The 15,871-nt window shown below is 37.8% G+C and overlaps 1 long non-coding RNA gene across 1 annotated transcript; it reads right to left on the reverse strand.

Moving 5' to 3' along the window:
* Positions 1 to 12,644: 12,644 nt before the first annotated feature.
* On the reverse strand, positions 12,645 to 13,537 carry LOC121173121 (uncharacterized). Its single transcript, XR_005887397.1, has 2 exons — positions 13,404 to 13,537; positions 12,645 to 13,057 (listed from the first exon to the last, which is right to left on the reverse strand). It is a non-coding gene; the product is annotated as an uncharacterized lncRNA (long non-coding RNA).
* Between the last annotated feature and the right edge of the window lie 2,334 nt (positions 13,538 to 15,871).

Genomic DNA, 15,871 nt, shown 5'->3' on the forward strand with positions numbered 1-15,871 from the left:
GATGCTTATGTGGTGCATGATATGAATGCATTTTACGGACACGAGAGCCCGGAAAATTATCTCTTCTTACTTGCGCATTTGGGGGCGCAGTGCCCCATGTGTACAATTAAGAAGGTGATATGGACCTTCCGGCTTCCCATGACAAAGGACGAGACCAACATACAATGCATGCTAGAGATAAAATGTGGGAGTGACTTGATTCACACTGATTTTTGGAGTAAAAACGTGGGATAAACTCATTTTTTTCAAAAAGTTATAACTAGTCAAGATCTGAGTGACAATACAAACTTCCTAGCGGTTTCTAATCATATGGTCCATTAAGTCTATCATATGCTGACAATAGCTGAGAAGTTCGTGGATCTCCTTGGGGGCGGAGTAGGTGTCCGCCATTGCTTTGGCCTTGGCTAGCAATCGGGGAAGTTCTTGACTCCTGTTCAAAGTAAGAGCAAATCGGCCCATCCTCATTGTTGCCTCTTGATGCAATGAATCAATTACCCTTTCCCTTGCTTCCCTTTCTACTGATATCTTGGCGTACTCATCCTCTAGCCTTTGCTCGTGAGTCGCCGCTAGATTTAGCTTCTCTTTGCACTTATCGATGATGGCCCACATATTCCCTTCAGTCTCGCTTTAACTGTTGGGACAAATTTCTTTTCGACCTAAGGCAAGCCTTTAGCTCGTCCTTCCAGATCATGCCTTTGACCCGTGATGATTCCTTTCACCTCTTCGGAGCTTGAGCTCACTATTGCTGCCCTATAAAGACCCTCAAAACTTGTTTTGGTCGTGTTCTTCCTTTCGGGCCTTCTTGTTTTCTCGTTCCAAGGCTTCAGCTGTGGCCATATTGATGTCCCTTAGTTCATCATACTCTTTTCAGACTTTGACGGCTATGGACTTGAACTTCTCTTCGACTACCCGGGCTCTTTCAAGCTCTGCCTTTAGGGCTTGTACCTCATCACTTTCTTCCGAAGCTTTAACCTCATCGTCTCTCACAGTCTTTAGATTTGGGAGCCAATCCAATCCTTGTGTTCGGACTCTCAGCCACTTATGATAGCCGCCGATGATCCCATTACGGCTTCCCCTAAGCTCTCTGTCCTTTCTTCACGCCGCATCCCATGCCTTGCGAACTCCTTGGAGTACCCTCGCGTTGTGGTCACTGAAACCCCGTGCGATGAAAGGCGTGATGCTTTCGTCTGATGGCACTCCTCTCATGAGGTAGCCAAGCTGTCTTATGGCGAGGACAGGATTATAATTAATACAACCCCTTGTTCCCATCAAGGGAACATTTGGACATCCTTCGCATGAAGATAGAATCCTGATTCTTCCTTCCTTCTAGCGAGGGAACCAATTAACAGACGCCCCTCCATGCTAGCCAAGAGTTGGTCCCAATTCGCCTTTCCTTTTTCGACGCACGAGCGGTGACCTTGTAGCGGATAGACGGGCCTACCTTCTTAGAGAAAAAGGTGTGAAACCAGCCACACATAGAGAGTCAGTGCACAACAAACAATTCTTGCGCTGCTCTTTTCACATCCCCGGTCGAACGTGTCATATAGGTCGGCTAGCATAGCGACAACCGGGCTTTCCTCGTGGTTATGATAGGCGAGAAAAGCGTCGATCGCTGCCAGGTCCACCAACCCATCCACATTCGAAAAGAGGACTCCTCCAAAGATCAACAGTGCGAGAACGTCTATGAATGGGGCCCATTCGTTTCTACCTGCCAAGATTCCTGCTTTTGCCTCCAAACATTTTCTCGGTATCCCGACCACCCCATTTTCGACTTGCTTTTGGTGGTCTAATTCCTTCGCCAAGATTTGGAATATTTTAGAAATTCTAGCTAATGAGGGATAGAACCCTGAGAAGAGGTATTGTTTCCTTCCCCCTAGAGGACATCCTAGGATTTCTTCGAATTCTTCCACCATGGGTGATAGTTGGAAGTCCCCAAAAGTGAAGCACTTTAGGGGCTGGTCATAATACTGGGAAAGGGATGCAATCGGTTCCATGGAGACTTCTACCCTAGCTAGGTCCCAAATCTTACCATAGGCTTTGCGGAAGGCTTGCTGCTGGAGCTGACCCATCAATCGCCCTAACTCTCTTAAACTGGTGATCCCTAGGCTCTTGACCTTGACTGGATAAAACCTCTTTTTAAGTGAAGGCTTTTGACTTGATCCCATGTTTTACTAAAGTGAAATAAAATCTAGTGCGAATCAAAACTCCAACATCTATCATGGGTGGAATGGATGAATGCATGAAGAAATGCATATGACACAGATGTAATTTAAGAATGCGGGTGCCCGGGACATTGTCTCCTTCTTAGACACAACGTCTAGGGGTAGCAAAGTGCCCCAACGTATGTATTTAAAACGGTGACCTGGACCCTCCGTTGATTTGTCTATAGAGGGGATCAAGACAGAGCCCATATGTGATGCATATGCAAAAGACGCAATGCGGGAATGTACATAGCATGACAATATTTACTGAACATAAGCAAAAGGGTATATGATACTTATGCATGGCAGTGTGAAAAATGGCACGCAGCGTGTTTGCTCCGTGCCCCTATTTAAGGGACCTATAAGGGAGAGAACTAACTAGGCATTTAGCGATAACCCCCCCAAGGTAGTCATATCTCTCTTGATGGTTTCTAGAGGTATTATCCTCTTTGAAGAACATATTGTAGCAGTAGGGACTACTAGCAACAATAAGTTTTCAAAGAGAAAAGCTCTAGATGAGGGTTCACTGTAATCAAGCAAGTCGGAGACCTAGCATGATCACAGATTCGCCTCCACTCCTTATGTTCCCATGAACCCGGGTATAGGGCCCTTTTTCACTCACAGTGTGTGCAAATAGTGTTGGTGTTTGTGTGCATCAAATGAATAAATATTTACTTCATGCATACATTTAAAACGCACTAAAAGCAACAAAGAGTTTATATACACAAGAACATAATGAAAGGAAACCAACAAAGGGGTAAGTCACGGTAAAACATTGCACAAAATTAAATGGCCTAACTCTCTAAAAACAGTCCCCAGTGGAGTCGCCAACTGTCGCAACCTACCCTTCGACGGGAGGGCGACGCGTGACTCGCGGGATGCGTGTTCCACGAAAGGAATACGCGCGGAGTCGCCACCAACGTTTATTTGAGGAAAACGTCGGAAAAACCGGAAAAGACGCGATCTACGAACTTTTAAGTGAAAGGTTCGGGAGTTGTATTTACGCACGGGGAAGGTATTAGCACCCCATACGTCCGTCCCAAGGGACAGCAGCCTTTAATCGAATGTGCAAACATGACTTTGATTTTTTATGTTCCCTTTTTATGTTCTTATATCCTTTATACCCTTTTTATATTTTTTTCCTTTTTGTGGTCGACAAGGGTGTTTCCCTTTGCTCCTACGTATTCCTCAATTGCGATGAGGAAATCAGACCTACGTAGTTCTTTCGGAACAAAGTGTTTGGTTAAGTTGTTTTTGTCTTTTTTGCAAAATATGTTTTTATTGAACAAAAGGTCATTTAAGGTGTTGAACCATTAAACGGTCTTTTGATTTTGAAAGGGGAGAAACGTTAAGGCTTTGGACCATTAACGATCTCTTGTTTTTTTTGAAAGGAGAGAAACGTTAAGGCATTTGGACCATTAACGATCTCTTGTTTTTTGAAAGAAGAGAAACGTTAAGGCATTGGACCATTAACGATCTCTTGGGGTGGTCGACAAAAGCGGGGCTTTTGCTCCTACGTATCCTCAATGAGGAACTCAGACCTACGTAGTTCTTTCAAAAGCGGTAAAGTTACATGTTGATTTTATGCTTTTGAACGGTCCATGTTAACCGATAAAAGCAAAGAGGACCGTTTAAGGCGTTGGACCTTAAAATGGTTTTTAGTGATTTTCGGACAAAACTTGATTTGTGAGTCTATTTTAGTCTTAGTTTCACTTTGGTTATTAATCAATTCATTCAAGGAAACTTCCAAAGAAAAAACGTCCGATTGATTTTTTTGTTTTATTTTATTCAAAGATATTTTGTTTATTTTATTATTATTTTTCAAGATATTTTGATTATTTTATTATTATTTTACTTTTTTTGTTTAACCGAGGTTATAGCGTGAACGATCGGTTAGATTTCATTTTAAAAGTGATTAAATGAGATTACAACACAAATGATCGGTTGAAATTCATTTTATCATTTATTAGGTGAGAAAACGACTTAAATAAACGGTAAAAGCGCGTTAAAGACGGAAGAAAAGAAATCGAAAATGAACGAAATAAAGAGGAAAACTTAAAAAAACAAGAAATGAATTAAAAGTCTCGGATTCGAAAACTTACCCGTTGAAGAACGAAGAACGGATGAAGAACGATGAAGAACGGACGAAAACCTTCACGGATTTGCTTACGGAAACATCTCGGAAGCGTTACGGAAGCACCTCGGCTTGGATTTTCTTCACGGAAACAATTTTTTTCACCCAAAACAGCTGAAATACATAGCCAGGGGGCTCCGGGATCCTTAGAACAACCCCCTTCAGCCTTTTTATAGGAAAAAAGGGGAGGAGGTTGCCGCCCAGCTCGCCCAGGCGACCTTAGCTCGCCCAGGCGAGCTGGGTTGCTTCCTCTGGAAGCAACCCAGCTTCAAAAAACGTTCTGGAAGGCCCAATTCAAAATTTCGAAATTGCTATTTGCACCCCCCCCCTCTTTTGATAAGTTCACCCCCCTTCTTTCGTAATTTACGGAAAAGTTACGGAAGCCTTACGGAAGCATATAGGACTTGATTTTCTTCTTTTTTTCTCTTCCGTCTCACCCGTATTAAGTTAGTTATGCTTATTTAGAGTTATGGGAATTTTACGGAAGCATTACGGGTGTCCCAGAAGCCCCGGAATCCCATTTTTCAACAAAACGGGGGGTGTGGTGGCCATCTAGCTCGCCCAGGCGAGCTAGGTTACTTCAACCTTAAGCAAGAAATTGCCCAGAAACCTCTAGAAGGGCCCAGATTCGAAAATTACTGTTTGCACCCCCCATTTTACTAAATACACCCCCCTTTGGCTTTTTTTGGTGATTCTTTTTTCGTAAAGTTACGGAAACTTACGAATTTCGTAACGATACTTGTTTTCTTTCCGTAATGTTACGGAACCTTGCGGATTACATAATCATCCCCTTTTTGACTTACGGAATGTTACGGAACCTCACTTAATTATGCAACGATGCTTCCATTTGATTTCCGGTGTGTCACGGAAACTTACGGATTGTGCATCAATATTTTTTTTGGTTTTTCGGCATGTCCTGGAATTTCACAAATTGCCTAATGATGGATGCCAAGCACCTCACAAGGACCAAAGAAAGGTCGCATGTCATCAAGCAAAGGTCCCCGGACAAAATTAGGGTATGACACCAACGATCAAAGTTGAAAAAATGCACACACATAACCTCTATTTATAGCCTAAGTGTCACACAAAATTGGAGGGAAATTTGAATTTCAATTCAAATTTCACTTGAATTTGAAATTGAATTTGTGGAGCCAAACTTTGGAGCCAAAATTCTACTAATTATGATTAGTGAATTTTAGTTATGGTTCATCCCACTAATCCAAGATCAATTCCAAGATTCTCCACTAATTATGCTTAGGTGTCATGAGGCATGTAAAGCATGAAGAACATGCACAAAGTGTGACTATATGATGTGGCAATGGGGTGTAGCAAGCAAATGCTCACCTCCCCCTCTAAAATTTAATTGGATTGGGCTTCTACCAATTCAATTAAATTTATTTCCAACCACACATATCAAATATTCACTTAGTGCATGTGAAATTACAAAAATACCACTAATACAAAAACTAGTCTAGGTGCCCTAAAATACAAGGGCCGAAAAATCTTATATTTCTAGGGTATCCTACCTACAATATGGAGCCCTAAATATAAGGACCAAATATAATGACATCCTAGTCTAATATGTACAAAGATAATTGGACTCAACCTTGGCCCATGGGCTTAGAAATCTATCCTGAGGTTCATGAGAACCCTAGGGCCTTCTTCAGCAGCTCTAGCCCAATCCTCTTAGAGCCTCTTGCTCTTGGCTCTAGTGACTAGTCCCTTCCTAGGGAGGATTTCATCAAAAGGGAAGATAAATAAAGAAGTCATGATAAAAAAGATTGCAAACTGATCGCATGGCCTAACTCTCTAACAAGTCCCCAGTGGAGTCGTCATCTGCCGCAACCTACCCTTCAACGAGAGGGCGAGGTGAAATCGGATGGAGCATCTACTAAAGAGGAAAACACGCGGGAGTCACCACCAACGTTTATTCGAGGAAAACGCTAGAAAAACAAAAAAGAGATCTGCGAATTTTGAAAATAAGGGTTCGAGAGTTGTTTACGCATGGGGAAGGTATTAGCACCCCACGTGCCCGTCACAAGGGACGACAGCCTTTAATCAAGTGTGCAAAAACGTGACTTCAATATTATTTATTTTCCATTTTTATATTATTTTTTTTGGGGTCGACAAGGGTGTTACCCTTGCTCCTACGTATCCTCAAGTGCGATGAGGAATTCAGACCTACGTAGTTCTTTAAAGAGAGAAAGTTGTATGTTGAATTGGTTTTAGGCTTTTGAAAGATTCATTTTATTACTGTAAACAAAAAGAGGTCGTTAAGGCGTTGGACCTTGAACGATCTCAAGTGACTTTGGTGGAGAGAAAATCCGTTATGCGTTGGTTTTATCAACTTTCAATGACTTTAAAAGACCACTCTGTGGTGCTAATGATTGGTTAAGATTAAACTTTACAAAAGAAAAAAGATTACCGATGATAGAAGGAGGAGATTGTAGAAGCAAAGCTTCATGATGAATCAAGATTGATTCAAAGATGTTTTGATGATAACAAAGATGATAACAAAAGATGATGACAAAGGTAAGGACAAAAAGCTCAAAGGTCAATCAAAGAATGAGTTCAAGATATTCAAGATAGAATCAGAACACTTCAAGATTCAAGAGGAAAGTTGATTTCAAGAATCAAGATTCAAGATTTCAAGAATCAAGATTCAAGAGATCAAGATTCAAGACTCAAGATTCAAGAATCAAGAGAAGACTTAATCAAGATAAGTATGAAAAGGTTTTTTCAAAAATTGAGTAGCACATGGATTTTTCTCAAAAACATGTTTACCAAAGAGTTTTTACTCTCTGGTAATCGATTACTAGATTGTTGTAATCGATTACCAGTAGCAAAATGGATTTGAAAAAGTTTTCAAATGAATTTACAACGTTCCAATTGATTTCAAAAAGCTATAATCGATTACAATGTTTTGGTAATCGATTACCAGTGCCTTTGAACGTTGAAATTCAAATTCAAATGTGAAGAGTCACATCCTTTCACATAAAAGCTTTGTGAAATCGATTACACTGATTTGGTAATCGATTACCAGTGATTTTTTCTGAATAAATCAAAAGATGTAACTCTTCAAATGGTTTTTTGACTTTTTCAAATTGGTTTTAAGTTTTTCTAAAAGTTATAACTCTTCTAAATGGTCCTCTTGGCCAGACATGAAGAGTCTATAAAAGCAAGGCTTTGATTTGCTTTTCAATGCACTTTTCCAATCAATCTTATACAATCCTTTACAAGCCTTGAATCTCTTTGAACTTCTTCTTCTTCTTTGTGCCAAAAGCTTTCCAAAGTTTTCTGGTTTTCTAAACCTGGAAAACTTGTGCTATTCATTCTTTTCATCTCTTCTCCCTTTGCCAAAAAGAATTCGCCAAGGACTAACCGCCTGAATTCTTTTTGTGCCTCTCTTCTCCCTTTTCCAAAAGAACGAAGGACTAACCGCCTGAATTCTTTTGTGTCTCCCTTCTCCCTTGTCAAAGAATTCAAAATGACACAGTCTGAGAATTCTTTTGATTCTTCCCTTTCCCTTATACAAAAGTATTCAAAGGACTAACCGCCTGAGAATTCTTTTGTATCCTCATTCACAAAGTATCAAAGGTTTAACCGCCTGAGATCTTTGTCTTAACACATTGGAGGTACATCCTTTGTGGTACAAGTAGAGGGTACATCTACTTGGGTTGTTGACTGAGAACAAGAGAGGGTACATCTCTTGTGGATTAGTTCTAGTGGAGGGTACATCCACTAGGTTCAAAGAGAACAAGGGAGGGTACATCCCTTGTGGATCTTTGCTTGTAAAAGGATTTTTACAAAGTTGAAAGAAATCTCAAGGATCGCAGGTCGCTTGGGGACTGGATGTAGGCACGGGTTGTTGTCGAACCAGTATAAAAACTCTTGTGTGTTTGTCTCCTTCTTCCCTACTCTTTTACTTTTCGCTATGCATTTTAATTTCCGCTTTTACTTTTGGTTAAGTTTCTCTTCTACTCCTTATTCTCTTCACAACATAAGTAAAAGCCTTAGAAGAGTAAATTTTTATTAGTAAAGGTTTAGGAATAATTAATTCAACCCCCCTTCTTAATTATTCTGAGGCCACTCGATCCAACAAAGATAAATATGCACAAAACAACAAAGGGGACCCCTAAGGGTGCATAGATCACATTCAAATCTTAAAAACAAAAACTAATCGAATGACGAACGAAGAACACCGAACCAAGAATGATGTAGTGATTGATTGCAGTCACGATTTGGCAACGCCTCGACTCCATTTTCTCTTCTTTCTTCTTCTTCTCCCTTATTTCTCTCAATTTCTCTCAATGCTCAATGCTGGAACCCCTTCCTCAGCTTCCCTTCACGTCTATTTATAGCAAAAAATGGCATTTGAGACCATGGCAGCTTGCCCAGGCGAGCCAAGACTTACACTTGAAGTAACTGGCTCGCCCAGGTGAGCTGGTTTTTTTAGGCTGAAGTCTTTTGAACTCCCAAGCGAGCCAGACACTAACCTGGGCGAGCCAGGGTCCAGAAAACTTAGTAAAAAGACTCTTTTGCCCCTCCTTTTTGGTATCTTTCGCATTCCTAATCAAAACATAAATGATAGTCCCTAGACGAAATTAGGGTCTGACACCAGTGTCGTTGAAACACATTTTTGTAGTAGTGGGTTGAGGGTCTTGTCAATGTTAAAGGAGGAAATGTTGTTGGGAGGCAAGTGGATGTTGCTCGAAGGAAAGCTACTACTGATGCAAGCCAAGGCACATTTCATAAGACAGGGCAACAATTGGAGTAGCAGTTAGAGTAGGCTCAAATAAAGGTTAACAAATTGCAAAAGAAAGGTCTTGTTGAAAGAATAAGTTTATATATGTTGATGGGTCTTTTGGTGATGTGTTTGTCCATGGTAGAGCCATTGATTTTCATTCTTCTATTGAAATGTAATTGTTGAATGTAATGGGTTATGGTTTCTATTTTGTGATGGGTTTTGGTTGGTATTAGTGGTGATGTTGTTGTTAAATGTATTGGGTTTAATATATATTAGTGGTGATGTTGTTGTTAGCAATGAACAAGTTGTTTTGGTTTTAAATGAAGTTCTGAATAAAATTAAGTAACAAGTTATTTTGGTCATTATTAATGGGTTATTTTTAGCGGTCCTCGTAAATAATTTAGTTTAACATTCTTGGTAAATAATGGAGTTTTACTTCCTACTCACTTGTTGTAAATAATTGAGTTTAGCATTCCCTGTAAAAGAGTTGAAATTCCACTACTTACTCACGTTGGCCACAAATTAATAAATTTATTCATGTTTTGAATGAAACAACAAACTTTATGTGAAATATAGCAAACAAAGTTTAATATTGATAAGGATATTCTTTAATAATACCAAAATATAATAACCATTATCTAGTCAAAAAGAAATAACAGAGATAGTGTTTGGCACTTTGAATTCCATCAAAAGACTACATAGAATATTCTCATAGTTTTAATTGAATCAAAAAACCCCACCCACTAAGAAAATACATCCAAAACCAACACACATCAATCCCTTTTATACAGTCCCAAAAAAATTCCACTAGTATTGTCCTCCACATATCAATGCCCAACTTGATTCCCTTTCACATGTGCTGAACCGAAAACATATCCATCATGAGCAGAAACCTCCTGCATATGTCTTTTGTTCTTCTTTCGGTTCACCCCCAACATCTTTATCAGCAACTATGTTGGAGTACAATTTGCAAGGAAATCCTTTTCTTTGTTGATGTTTTTCATGGTTGGGGTAGAACATACCTTCTTCATTCCTTGCATGAATAGATAAGTTTAGAATACAACTCCCACAAAAGGTGAATAGAATATAGGAAGCAATTTTTACCTTTTGTTTGGATTTCGGTTGCTTTTTTGTAGACTTACTCCCACTTGGGTTGGTTGTTTCAGATCTAGCAATCCCAACTTAAGATGCTTAAGTTGGAATTTTAGATCTAGCAGCTGCCACTTTAGTTGGTTATGCTAGAATTGCTAATCCACCTCCTCTCACATCAGATCTAGTAGCTTTTGTCTTAGATCCAGCAATTGCCACTTCAGTTGGTTGTGTTGGAATTGCATATCCAACAACTTGTGTCTCAAATCTAATAGTTGTCACTTCAGTTGATTGTTCTAAAATTATAGATCCCATAGCTTCCATAGGTCGCTCCTTGCAGGTTCAAGTGTTGTGTCCATATTTATGACATTTGTTTTTGATATTTTCTCTTCTCAATTTAGTTGGTCTTGGATCTTCATCTCGCTCTCTCCTTAATTTTTTTGGTCTTCCAGACCCAACTTTGTAGATTGGAGGCAGAATCAGATCAGTAGTATCCTTTGGCTATTTGTTTTCACCATTTATAGGACTTAATGTGTGACAGTAACACTTAGCATAGGTCTCTCTATGGTACTAGGCATCAACATAGTCTTGTGGTTCTCCTTATTTTTCTAAATAGCAGAAACAACATGCCTACAAGGTATGCCAACCAATGTCCTCAATTTACAAGAACAAGTCATAGATGCTAGATTTACAACGAACTTTTTAGTAAACATTTGTGTGTGTGACCTCATGTAGCACATTTCCAACACATTCAACAAACCATTTTTTGGCTTTTTCAGTCTCCCAGACTAACCTTTTCATAGGTCTTGGCATTATCTTGCCCTAAATATTTCCTATCTTTTCCCTCATAACATTAAACTTAGTCATCAAATAAGTCCTAATCCAATCTAGCATAGCTATTATTGGCATATCTCTTGCATGAAAAATGACACTATTAAAAGACTCACACAAGATATTCATGACAACATCACAGTTGGAGTAAGTATTAAATGCATGCTTACATTATACCTTTTTGGAAACTCTTATGTCAGCCAATCATAAGCCATAAATTGTTGATCTCTTTAATCTGATTCATTTTCTCTTCATATGCCTCCAAATAAGTAGCTTTTGAAGCAACCATTACTAAGTCCCTAAGCAAAGCTCCTCCTCCAAAATCTTTTTTTAAAAATTAACATGCATATACCTTACATAGAACCTGTGTTCAATTTTGTCATCCAACTCATGAAATGTATTTACAAGTCCTTGTACAAAAATTTGGATAATATAAGAATACATAAATACATAACATACAAATAAATAATAACAAAATCATAGAAATTTTTCCTGTTAGAAATTAAAACCCATTTATGAGTTTCAAAATCTACAATGTCAACTAGCAACTCATTTAAGAACCGATTCCAACTGTCTTTGTTCACAGTTTCGACAACAGCAGATGCTAAAGGGTAGTACTGGTCATTAGCATCTCTGGCCATAGCTACAAGCATTTGCCCCCTATATTATGTCTTAAGGTGACAACCATCTATTTCAATAAAAGGTCGACAACCATCTACAAAACCTTTTTTGCAAGCATCATACACATGTAAAAAGACCCAAATGGTGGTGGCAAAGTAGGAACAAGTCTATTCACATGAATCTTGAAGGTGTTGTTTGCATTTCTGGATATGAGTTCATTATTGTAGCGTCTAAGCAATGTGTATTGCTTTACTTCATCACCTTTAATTTGTTGAAGTGCTATTTTCCTAGCAGAAATTGCACAAGTATGGTTATTCCTACAACATAACTAGATTTCATCTCCATGATGATATGTTGCAATGTGAACCTTTTAGATGTTCTAGCACATTTGTAACCCACTTTCGATTGACAATTTTGTTGTGAAAAACTCAGGCACATGTGTGAGTCAATTCAATGTTTTCAATTGAAAGGTAGTGGTTTCACCCACCCTGGATACATATGTTGTGAATGGACACTCTTTTGTCTTGCACACAGACCTAACCATTGAATAGTCATTTTTTGGGGAACTGGCCTGATAACCATTCAAGACAAAATACTCCATCATGCCTTCCTTAAAATCTTACAAAGAGGTGAACTACATTCCTAGTGTCCATTTGAAAACCTTGCACATAGTGTCTTTTCTGAACATCAGAAACTCTTTTCCAGGCTTTGTAGTGTCATCCTTAAATTCAACATTACTATACAGCTCCTCAGTTTCATAACAAGTCTCCAAATGATGCATCTCCCTAAAATCTAGATAAGGGTCTTCTTGAGGGGAGGGGGGGTCAGGCACACTGTCATAATGCATCTCAAGTGGGTCTTCATCACATCGACCAAAATTTTCGACAGATGCCTTTTGTTTTCCTTTTCCCCCTTTGGTCTTCACTTTAGGGTCATTTTGCTTTCAAGATGACTCACAATTGTCATCATATTCCATAGCAATGTCCCTATCAAAGCAATCATTTACACCATAGTCCATGTCAAGATCATAACCTTCAAAGTTAATCTCCACAACTTATTTCTCATTGAACAACTCCTCATTGCAATTGTCATTGATCTCAATTCCAGTAAATTATTCATGTTGACTTACCCCAAACTTCACATAAATATCAACTTCACACTTATGACTAAAAGAATACTTTACTAAATCCATAGCATCGTGGTCATTGTTCAAGTCTTTCAAGATTTCATAATCAGCATTAGCCCCTTTCCACCACATTTTAAGCCCATCGGTAACATCATATTCAATGTCGTGGATCAGCACCACAACTTCAAGGAATGACCATGTGTCAATATCCAACTCGTGAAAGGCATTCTCCTTTTTCCCCTCCCATTTCAATGTTGGTTGCATAACCCAGTAGCCCATGGAGTGAATAGCAACTAAAAACCACATACCTGATGAACAAAGATTTATCAACTTAGAGGCAAAAGAAATGAAAAATCAAACACAAATCAGCAAACAATTACCAAAATCCCTAATCTAATTCAAAAATACCAAATCCCTAACTACCATAACCCAAATGGAACCCACAAAAACCTTAACCCAATGCACATTCGCATCTACATCGCAATTCCACCAACCATGAACCCTAACCAAACTCAAACCCACCCAAAACTTACCCATTTCAAACCCAAATGAACCCTAACCTCAAACAACACAATCGCAAAACCCAACCCCATACAAAGCCCTAACCCCTACCAAACATAGAATACATAGAATGAAATAGTCAAATGAAATTACCTTCCTGTTTGGGACAACAACCACTTTCGAGTTCGAACCACCATCACCTTCGATTTTTTACCACCGCCTTCAACTTTGAACCATGGAAGATAGCAACAACTCTTTCTCAATGACTCCCATAGTGTGTCTCTCAGTGCCTCCCATAAGTCTAGGTTTGAATGGGTTAGCCCTAACCAAAGACTGGGTACACTCAAAACTACATCAATTGAATACTAAAATGCACTAAGAATGATGCCCGCCTCACATTCACTATGCACCCCCATTATAACCTACAAAAACTAGACATGTGGCACACTCTAGTTGCCTATTGGACCCGGAGACAAGGACTAACCATGACTGCGTAGGTTTGGATTTCCTATATCTAGGTTTAAGTCAAAATATTACACATTTTTGTGAGGACAAAAACATACTCGAAATTTTGCAAGGACAGATTCCAAATATTTCGATATTTATAGGGACGAAAAACATATTTTAGCCTAAAAAATATAATTTTAACTAAATCATATAAAATTATATTTTATTTATGTAATTACTTTTCTTAAAATTATAAGCAAATATATAAGTTTTTTAAAACTATAATTATTATTCAAATATTTTATTTAAAAAATAATTGAATAATAATTAATTTAAATATTTTAATTGATAATATAATTTGTGTGTCAAAATTATTTTCAATATATGTACCTGTCATAGGGTGACAAGGTAATTTTCCTCTGAATGTCTCTTTTGCTCCAAACTCTTCTCTTCAAGTATTTGGTTGCTAGGTTCTCCAACGATAGGTTACCTGCAAAAAACACTTTAACGCTCAAGTTCTTGTTGTCCATCTAACCATCAAAAGGGGACATGGAGATAATTTAATTATTATTTTATTATATTTTTTGGTAGTTAATTTCCTGACGATTATAAATCCCTAGAAATTGCTTGCTTCATTTGTTTGAACTATATTAAACAATTTTTGATAATTTTTAGCCACTAAAAATTACTTCCCTAGGTATATTAAAAAAAAATCCTCCCCTTCCAAAATCACATAACATGAACAAAACACATAAAAAATGGAAGAGATCTATTATAATCCAAGCAGGGCGTGCAAATCAAATCGAGGAACACATACACGGGCCATTACATGTCTTTCAAGAAATAATTAACTAGACACTATCTATCTTCATCGCTATGGCTTTCTTTTCTTCAGATTCATATCCTTCCAGTTTCATATTGGGTTGTTTATCAGGCTCATTTGCACACAGAGCAACCACATTGATTGCTTGTTGGACTTAGTTTTCATCAAAGTTTCCTCTTAGTTTTGGATTAATCAGGTCTGGGTGTTGCTAGGTGCACCCAGCAACATTGTTGGTGCACCCAGCATTTTATCAAAATGCCAACTTTTCCCTCTCCCTTTTTTCTTTAAATTGGCAGCGATGTGTGTATTATTTTACGTCTCAAGCTTTGTTTCTTTCATTCTTGTTCGGTTTCTGCCGTTCGTGGTGGTTTTGCAAGTGTTGAGAGAGTTAGCGGTTCGGTGAAGGTGAAACTCTTATCGGGTGGTGTTTTTTTTCGGCGGAGGTACACATTTTATGGCTTTTCTGGGTATCTTGTATTTTGGTAGATCTGTTTGTAAGATGTAACATACGGAAGAAGTTCTTCCGTAATATTTTTAAGGAAGAACTTCTTCCGTAACTATAAAACTTACGGAAGAACTCCTTCCGTAATCTTTTTACGGAAGACCTTCTTCTGTAACTATAAAATACTTCATACGGAAGAAGGTCTTCCGTAAAAAGCTTACGGAACTTTTTACGGAAGACCTTCTTCCATAACTGTAAAATGCTTCTTATGGAAGAAGGTCTTCCGTAAAAAGCTTACTGAAAAAAGTTCTTCCGTAAGCTTTTTACGAAAGACCTTCTTCCGTAAGCTTCTTAGTTTAATTGTTTTTTAGTTTTTGTTTTAGATTTGTGAAAAAAATTAATGTTTATGAATATTATATAATTGAAGTAAAATAATTTGTATTTGTGGATAATTAGTTTAATTAGGTATAATAATTTAGGTATAATATTAAATTATATAGGTATAATAATTGTATTTTGTTGTAGTAGTAAAATGTTTAATTAGTTGTTAGTTATAGTTGTATATATTTTAGTTGTTAATTAGGGTGCAAAATTTGTATGTTTGAAGTATTTTTTTTTGTGAAATTAGATGTTTCGTAAAATTTATTATTATTGTGTTTTTGTAGTATGTGTTGGGTAATTTGTTATAGAAATTTAAAATTAGTTAGTTATTACAAAAATTTTTATATGATAAGTCAAAATTGAAATTATTTAGGTCCAAAATTTGTATTTAGTTTAAGTAAATTATTTAGATATAAATTTTGAATGTAGTTGTATTAGTTGGTAATATGTATTTAGTTATTATTTAGTCTATTCTTAGTTTTGCTAATATGGTAATTCGTATGTAGTTGTAAATTTTGAATGTACTTG

The sequence above is a fragment of the Glycine max genome, chromosome 12 (assembly GCF_000004515.6).
Source record: "Glycine max cultivar Williams 82 chromosome 12, Glycine_max_v4.0, whole genome shotgun sequence".
In the NCBI taxonomy this organism is placed as follows: Eukaryota; Viridiplantae; Streptophyta; class Magnoliopsida; order Fabales; family Fabaceae; genus Glycine; species Glycine max.